The sequence below is a fragment of the Corvus moneduloides genome, chromosome 26 (genome assembly GCF_009650955.1).
Source record: "Corvus moneduloides isolate bCorMon1 chromosome 26, bCorMon1.pri, whole genome shotgun sequence".
NCBI lineage: Eukaryota > Metazoa > Chordata > Aves > Passeriformes > Corvidae > Corvus > Corvus moneduloides.
In genome coordinates, this window is record NC_045501.1 from 4254471 (window position 1) to 4263102 (window position 8632).

General features: G+C 55.7%; 2 long non-coding RNA genes across 2 annotated transcripts; both read right to left on the reverse strand.

Annotated features, from left to right (window-relative positions):
* Positions 1 to 1879: 1879 nt before the first annotated feature.
* LOC116455789 lies at positions 1880 to 4245 on the reverse strand. Its single transcript, XR_004244480.1, has 2 exons — positions 2841 to 4245; positions 1880 to 2142 (listed from the first exon to the last, which is right to left on the reverse strand). It is a non-coding gene; the product is annotated as an uncharacterized LOC116455789 (long non-coding RNA).
* A 606-nt stretch (positions 4246 to 4851) lies between these two features.
* On the reverse strand, positions 4852 to 7499 carry LOC116435334. Its single transcript, XR_004236766.1, has 3 exons — positions 6594 to 7499; positions 5786 to 5921; positions 4852 to 4946 (listed from the first exon to the last, which is right to left on the reverse strand). It is a non-coding gene; the product is annotated as an uncharacterized LOC116435334 (long non-coding RNA).
* Positions 7500 to 8632: the final 1133 nt, after the last annotated feature.

The following is an 8632-nucleotide window of genomic DNA, read 5'->3' on the forward strand; positions in this document are numbered from 1 at the left end:
GGAGGCAGCAGGTCTGGTGCCCAGAGACACCCAACACCCCAGGCTGCCCTTTCTCTCCATCACAAACTGCTCCAGCTCCTTTGCAGCTCCCCTCATGGCTGCCCCAGGCACAGAGCATTCCCGCCTGTCCTCAAGCTCCTTCCTTCTCCAAATTCACCGGTTCTGTCAGGGTCAGTCCCCGTGCTCAGCTCTGATCTGCACTCCTCACCCACTGCTTTAACTACACCTCCCAAAGGTCAACCACAGCAACCCACGGGAGAAGCCAGTCTCCCGTTTCCGTGCTGAGATCAGAGAACCAGGGAAGCTGGAAAAGCACTCTAAGGCCATCGAGTTCTACCATTCCCCCAGCACTGCTGAGGCCACCACTGGCCCCTGTCCCCAAGTGCCACATCCACAGGTTTTTAAACCCCTCCTGGGCCAGTGACTCCACCTCTGCCTTGGGCAGCCTCTTCAATGCCTGACCACCCTTTCCATTAAGGAATTTTCCCAATATCCACCCTGAGCCTCCCCTGGCCCAGCCTGAGGCCGTTCCCCCTCCTCCTGTCCCTGTTCCCTGCCAGCAGAGCCCGACCCCCCCGGCTGCCCCCTCCTGTCAGGGACTTGTGCAGAGCCACAAGGTCCCCCCTGAGCCTCCTTTGCTCCAGCCTGAGCCTCTTTCCAGCTCCCTCAGCCACTCCTCATCAGACTCCTGCTCAAGGCCCTTAACTTAAGAGAAAAAAAATCCAAACAAATCCCTCATTATTAGTAAACCCAAAGAAAGAAGAACCCAACGCCTCCCCCGCGCGGTGTCTGCGCCATTGCATAATGGGAAACCCTCGAACCTAAAATATCCGCGCTCCTCTGGTTGCTGAAGCTGATGATCGACCATCTGGCTGCGATTTTCCAACGCTAATCTAACGAGGCAGACGCTGCTTTTGGGGTGAGCACAAGGACGAGAGCCCTCGAGGACTCCCCAGGAAGGTGTCGTGGTCCTGGCCGAGGCTGGGGGTGGTGAGGGGGCTCCACATGAGCAGCAGCTTGTGAGAGCAGAGGGAGGCTCAGGCTGCTCCCCCATCACGGAGCTGGGATGTTTGGGGCACCTTTGGGAGCAGAGGACACATCAGATGGTCGGGAGGCACCTCTGCAGTGCGGAGTGATGGGGAAATGCGTCTCGAAGGGCGTGAACCATGGGGGGACATCCATGGATCCATGGAGTTATCTCCCAGGTGAGGGAAATAACACCCCAAGCCCAGTTTCACCACCATGGCCTGATTTTCCATGCAAATAAAGAACCTGAACTGAACTCTGACCACAAATCAGGACAATGGGTTTCCAGCTGGGAAACCCTCCCAAGGCTGGCACCTGCCTGGTGCAGAAGCTGCCCCTTGGCCACAGCACTGCAGTCACACACCCACACCTCGGGGAACGGGTGCTTCCTGCTCTGGGAATGATGCTGGGAGACAACGTGACTTCATCCAGCTGTGCCCACATCTGTTCCTGGTGCTAAACAGAGAGGAGAGGAGAGGAGAGAAGAGGAGAGGAGAGGAGAGGAGAGGAGAGGAGAGGAGAGGAGAGGAGAGGAGAGGAGAGGAGAGGAGAGGAGAGGAGAGGAGAGGAGAGGAGAGGAGAGGAGAGGAGAGGAGAGGAGAGGAGAGGAGAGGAGAGGAGAGGAGAGGAGAGGAGAGGAGAGGAGAGGAGAGGAGAGGAGAGGAGAGGAGAGGAGAGGAGAGGAGAGGAGAGGAGAGGAGAGGAGAGGAGAGGAGAGGAGAGGAGAGGAGAGGAGAGGAGAGGAGAGGAGAGGAGAGGAGAGGAGAGGAGAGGAGAGGAGAGGAGAGGAGAGGAGAGGAGAGGAGAGGAGAGGAGAGGAGAGGAGAGGAGAGTCCTAGCACCCAAAGGCATCTCCAAGTTGAGGCCTTTATTTGATACATGGAAAATTCAGGGAAAATGATGGGTTTGTCACCATGGAGAAACTCAGCAGGAGGAGTTCGCACACCTCAGGTGGAAGCAGATCCCAGCTCTGTCTCGCCCACGATGGGAATTTTGCTATTTAGGCTCCAGATGGAAACAAGAAACAAACCCGTGCATGGAAAAGAGGCCATTTGGGGAAGGAGGTTCGTGGCTCCACACACCTTGCGTGGACACTCCACAGGGCATTCCAGAGACCTGGCATGGGAGGAAGGAGAGAGTCAGAGCACCCAGCTGCCAAGGCTCTGCCAAGCGCAGCACCTCCACAGTGGAGGAGACTCCACCTCTGGGTGGACCAGCTGGAGCCAGGCAGGCTGTATGGGAATGGATTAGGAAGAAGGGTCACAGGAGCTTTAGCAAGGGCTTGTGGCAGCCTGGCAAACCCAACAGGTCCTGGTGACTGCAGTGACCTGCCAGGCTTCTCCCTGCTGGTTGTGCTGCTGAGCAATTCGGGCTGATCAGAGAATCACAGAAGGTTAAGACCAAGTGAGAGCCCATCTCATTCCAGCCCCCTGCCATGGGCAGGGACACCTTCCACCAGACCAGGCTGCTCAGAGCTCCATCCAACCTGGCCTTGGACACTTCCAGGGATGAGGCAGCCACAGCTTCTCTGCGCAGCCTCACCACCCCAGCAATAAAAACCTTCTTTCTTAAATATAATCTAAATCGACCCTCCTTCAAAATAAAACCATCACCCCTCGTCCTGTCACAACAGGCACCACTGAAGAGTTTGTCCCCACCCTCTTATCCCCTTAAGTACTGAAAGTTCTGTGATAATGCACCCAGAGTTACCCAGTGCTCAAAGAATTTGCTGGGAAACGCTGGGATTGTGTGGATTTTAGATAAAAGATACCAGAGCTGAAACCTTTTGCTGACCAGTTTGAGTGACCACTGACCTGATTTCTACCAGCAGAGAGAATGCCTCCATAGCAGAGAATAAGGACTCGAGCAGAAACTCAGGCTTCCCAAGGCTGCCCACAAAACAGACTCAGGTCAACCCCCAAATCACTTTTAAAAATCCTTAGAGGCTTAAGGAGCTCAGGGGCAGCCACCCCGGGCCCAGGATGGGAGCACTGGGGATGGAGTGTCCCCCCCAAGGGCACTGAACACTCAGTGTCAGGGGAAGGAGAAAAGGAAAGAGGAGCTGAGCCCTGAGGTCAGCTCAGCGACTGAAGAGCAGGCAGGAACAGCCCCACGGCCCCAGGAACAGCAGCCAGATCCCAGCGGGAATGCGATGGAGCCGGACACAGGCTGGGGACAATGGGGCAGCTCAGCGGTCAAAGCGCAGTCACACCAGCGCCTGTGAGGGGCCGTGGGCTGGAGACGGTGAGAGGCAGCCCAGGGGACGGCGAGGATTTGCACCGGCCGACGGCCCGGGAGCAGGACTGAGGCTTTGCTGTGCTTTAACTCCGGCTCCGCCGCCGCCAGCTCCGGAGGGAGGGCGCGAACATCCCGGGGAAAACGGGGGAACCCCAATTCCCGGCGTGTGTTACGGCTGGACTGGGCAACAGCAATTCCCAGTGCCCTTTAAGGAGCGACCTCCTGCTGCCAGGCGCTGCCTGCATCCCTCGTAGGGCTTTTCCAGCTCCCAGCCCGTGTCAGCCCAGCTCGGCTTTAACCCCCGCGGCGCCGGGGCCGATTGCTCCGCCGGGAGCGGTGCAGGAGCTGTCGCGGTTCAAATCCGGGTCAGCGCAGCTCCGCGGAGTCCCAGTGGGCCCTGGGATCCCTGGGATCACCCTGGCAGCGCAGCCAGCCGAGCTCCCGCTCCCACCGGGGCAGCCCCGCAGCGCCCCGGGCCCGGCCAAAGGCAGAGCCGGGGAGCAGAGGTTGCCGAGTTAAACTGGCAGCTGACAAAGGGAAGGTTTGTTTTCCCATTTCCTGAGTTTTTCTTCCCAGTCCTTGAGAATTTAAATTCCCGACTAGAATGAGCAGTTTGTTAAATCAGGTTTGAGGTCTCCCGAGGTCCTGGCTCTCCTCTCTGGGATGTCGGCGGTGCCGCAGCCGCCAGGTCAGAGAAGTTTATGTAACTCTCTCCTCACTCTGCTCTGGCTATGACACTTTCTCTGGGATCTCCTTTCTTCACAAGGATCCCCTTCCCTCACTGGATATCAAAATACTCAAAATGACTAAATTTGAGCACTGCAGAGCATCCCAATGCACTGTTTTGTTCAAAACCCAGCAGGCTCCTTATGCTGCTCCATCCAGCTGGTCAGCAAGGGGAGGCGAGAGGGGAAAAGAAACCAGATTTCAGAGCCAACAATTAAACCAGGATTTCATTTCAAAGAATCACAGAATCATTAAGGCTGGAAAGATGTCTGAGACCATCAAGTCCAACCTTGGACCCTTGTCACCCAGAGCAGAGCACTGAGTGCCACGTCCAGCCATTAAATCCCACCCTCCCGAGCTCATCCCCTCCTAGCCATGGATTGTCCCCCCTCCTCTGTGCACAGGGGCCAAATCCCCAGGGACAGTGTGACCTCTTGGATGCACTGCCAGGGGAAACTCTGGGGCACCTTAGAAATGCAGGGTGAGCCAAAGGATGAGGCTCTCCCTCTTCTTCTCTCTCACCACAAACTTCTGTGCTTTAGGGTGAGGTGGTTTTTTCACACCTGCAGAGCACCGTGTTCCCAGCCTGCCCAGCAGCATCCAGGTGCTCCTGGCAGCAAGAACCTGCACCAGGCAGGGGGACACCGCTCAGCATCACTGCACTGGCCTCACCCTCTGCTCCTCTCTCTGTACCCCTCTCCCTGCATTTCACTCAATAAACTCACTTTCTCTGTGATACCATCGCACCTGGGTTTGTAGTACAGAAGGTTCTTGCCCCTGCCAGGCCCCTGTCCCTGTGTGTCCCCTGGCACCTGCCCAGCCCCACTCCCAAACTCCTCACTCACACCAATTCTTACCTGCAGCAGCAGCACGTCTGGTCACCACCTTTTCCTGGCACTGGAAGGGTCCCAAACCTCCCATTAACTCGCTTGAAGGCAGCAGCACCTGCAGGAGAGCTGGAGATTATTGTATTATGTATATTATATAGATATAAGATATATAAGACCATAAAAATCAGACTGGTTTGGGTTGAAAAGACCTTTTTAAAGAACATCCAGTGCCACTCCCTGCCATGGGCAGGGACACCTCCCACTACCCCAGGTGGCTTCAAGCCCCATCCAACCTGGCCTTGGACACTGCCAGGGATCCAGGAGCAGCCACAGCTGCTCTGGGCACCCTGTGCCAGGGCCTCCCCACCCTCCCAGGGAACAATTCCTTCCCAATATCCCACCTAACCCTGCCCTCTGGCAGTGGGAAGCCATTCCCCCTTGTCCTGGCACTCCAGGCCCTTCTCGCAAAGGCACTGGTGTGTTACCAAAGCTGTTTTCAGTACAGAACAGGCTTTTTTAAAAGTTTGCTGATCGTGGTTTCTCAGGTGATTTCGATTTTATGGAAAAAGTTATGAAAAGCCTGGCAAATATTCATAAATGGGAGTATCGATTTTCTAGGGATAAGAAATACTAGGAGGGGAAGAAAAAGAAGTAGCTCCCTTCAACCCTTATCTGTCTTTAAACGAGGGCAAGACAAGAGCTGAGGAGCTGCCCTGGTGCTTCCCAACACTCCCAGCAGAGCTAAACCACACCACTGCTTGTTGGCTGGCTGAAGGAATCCCATTCATCAGCAGGGCCTGGGATCCTGACTGCCATGGGAACCCTGAGAGGAACCTCCTGGCCAAGCACATTCCAGACAACCCCCAGGTGTGCATCGCTTCACCCCGGAGCCTCACCCTGTGCCGGGGCTCCAGTGGAAAAGTGGGTTCCCAGCTCCTGTTCTGCTCCTGCTTGGCCACACTCACCCCACAGAGGGAATCCAGGCCTTGGGGCGGCCCCAGTCACAGCTCAGGCACGGGAGGAGGGCTCAGTGTGACCATCCCAGACCCGTGGTTCCGCTCCTGGGATCCACATCCTCTGCCAAAGAGTCACCGGAACATCCTGTTCAATAAAAATAAAAGGGAGGAGGACAGCAAACCCTGGCCTGCACAGAAATGGCTCCCAAGTCCTGAAGAGCACTGATCAGATGCCTTTAAATCCTCCTTCCAAGGCATTTTCCCCAGCCATCAACGTGGAATTTACACAACAGCGATAATGTCACGCTGCAGAAAACAAAATGTCATTTCCCGAGCAATGATGAACTGGTATTTGGAGCCTCCTCTGATACAGAGAAAACGAATGGCAATTTCCCTGGGAGCAGAAGCCCCCGAGCTCCTTCCCCTGCTGCTGCAGAGGGTGGATTATGCCGAGTTCTGGCATTAACAGAACATCATTTCACTCATGCAAACGGATCCATCCTTCAGGAACTGTTCCACGGTAGCTGAGCTGAGCATGTCCCATTCACAGGGATCAGGCACTGAGCACGTCTCAATGAACAGCTCCTTTGGATGGAACCTCATAGCAGCAAATTGTGTGCCTGGGACCAGGAATTCCTGAATTATTAACAAACCAAGCGACAGGAATGTAACACACTTTCCATACAAGCTGCTACCAAACCGTAGCTAACTACAGGTAGGAACACTTAACATTAACAATCTTTAACACCCAACCTCTGCCTCCAAAAGGAAAATCACTCTGCAGCGAGGATCCCATTTATACTGGCAGTACCCTTACCCTCACTCACAGCCGAGGAAAAGGAGGTGGAGCTGTCAGCAGGCACCACAGAGCCTCCGCTGGGATCACGTCTAGACGTGTGGCGCTGGGAGAGGTCCTCAGGCACCCGAGGCATCCGCCCGGGGCTGGCAGATGTGACAGGGGACCCCTGGGAGCTGCTTTGCTCCCTCCTGGAGCGGCAGCTGGAGGCCACACAAACACCCAGGGGCACCTCCGGCAGCTCCGCGCATCTGCCCGGGGCGGCGGAGCCGAGCCCGCGGGGGCTGAGCGTGATCCCAGCTTTGACCTCTGGGTCTTCTCCTCCCGAGCACAGGATCAAACACAACCAGCACAGGATGGGCTTCTAGCAGACCCTTGTGTCACAAGGGCAGAGCACTGGGGCCATACCCACTTTTCCAAGCAGTGGTTAAAAGCATTTCAGACCTTCTCACTGTGACTTTGCTGTTCAGCAGAGGCTTCTGCGCCTAAAACCAGCAGAGCACAGGCTGAGCTGGGGGCCTGTGGCTGCCTGCAGGGACTCAGGGGTAACCACATGCATAAAGATTGCAGGGGGTTAAGGGTCTGGGAGCAGCAGGAGCCCAGATCCTGGTGATCCCTGCCATGGAACCTGTGCTGATGCATCAGGAGCCCTGGCCCCAGCTATCCCTGTGCTGACTGGAACCTGCGGCGTGGCTCAGGCTGGTGCGACCCTTCCCAGGCATGGAGCAGGCAAAGGCATTCCCTGTCCCGTGCTCTTCTCCTGGGCTGTGGAGACTGTGGGCTGCTCGGGTGCCCTGGCAGTGGAGAAAAGGAAAGTTGTTAGCGCTGGAGCTGGCCCGGGTGACCGGAGCCCTCCTGCCCCGCCAGCCCGGAGCAGGGCAGCACCGCGGCCGCGTTCCTCACTCCGGACAAACAGCCCTTGTTCCAAGCCCCCGGAACAGAACCCCGCTCTCTCCCAGCTCCCTGCCAGCTGCACGCAGGACAAACACTCCACGCCTCCTTCCGCAGCCCGAGGTCAGGCTGGCAGCGAGGGGACAGCAGGGACACTCACCGGAGCCACCCTGTGCCAGCCGCGGACACCCGGCCGTGCCCTGTGACAGCGCCCGGACCGCGGCTCAGCTGGGGCAGCAAATCCTGCACAGTTCACCGGGCACTGCCCGCCTGCTCATCCGTACGCATTAATGCAGATTTCCCTCTTTTCCACCCTTTCCAAGGCCTGACTTCCCAACTCGGTGGGTTTTCCCTTCTTTAAGGCGATTGTTCTCGTCCCTGCAGAGCAGTTCCCACGCAAGGCACAGGTAGTTCCGAGCCGACTCTTTATTGAGCTCAACAAGGTCACATGTATAAAAATTCCAAACTGTGGCTCTAAGACAAATCAGTAAATATCCCTCTCCCTCCCTCCCTCCCTCCCTCCCTCCCTCCCATATCCTATTGCTGGAAAAAAGAAGCCATCTCGCTCAGACTGGAGTAGTCCACTGGATTTAATACATTTTTCTTTTCCAAACCCAGAGAATGTCACCACAAATCCAAACTCCACCCAGCATTTTTTGTCCCAAAGTCTCTCCTGGACGTTTATTTCGGAATGGTCTACATTAAGCCAAAGCAAGAGCATTTTAAAGCAATGCAGGTATTGTTTCTTCAAAAGGAAAAATGAAGTCTGAGACTCCGAAACCAACCAGAGCCAGAACAGAGCTGGGACAGACCCCACGATCAGCAACACACACTCAGCTTCAACCCAAATGTGCACTTTATACACAATGAAAGTGAAAATAAAAAGCAGTAACAGAAACAGCTCCATTACTTGGGATTTTCAGAATGAATCCAGTGCTGGGATTGGAATATTGTGGGCACTCTGCTCACTAACAGGGACGTACTGGGTGGGCAGAAGCCCACGGGACTGCTCTGAGGCAGCAGCTTCACACAGATCATTAACTGGGAAATAACACAAAACCAGGGAGCAGCAGGTGCGAGCCTGGTTTAAGTCATTAATAGAAATTCGCTATAGTTTGGGAAGAGAGCAGTGAGGAGAAGGATTTTCCCTGCTCTCACTGGGGAAAGGC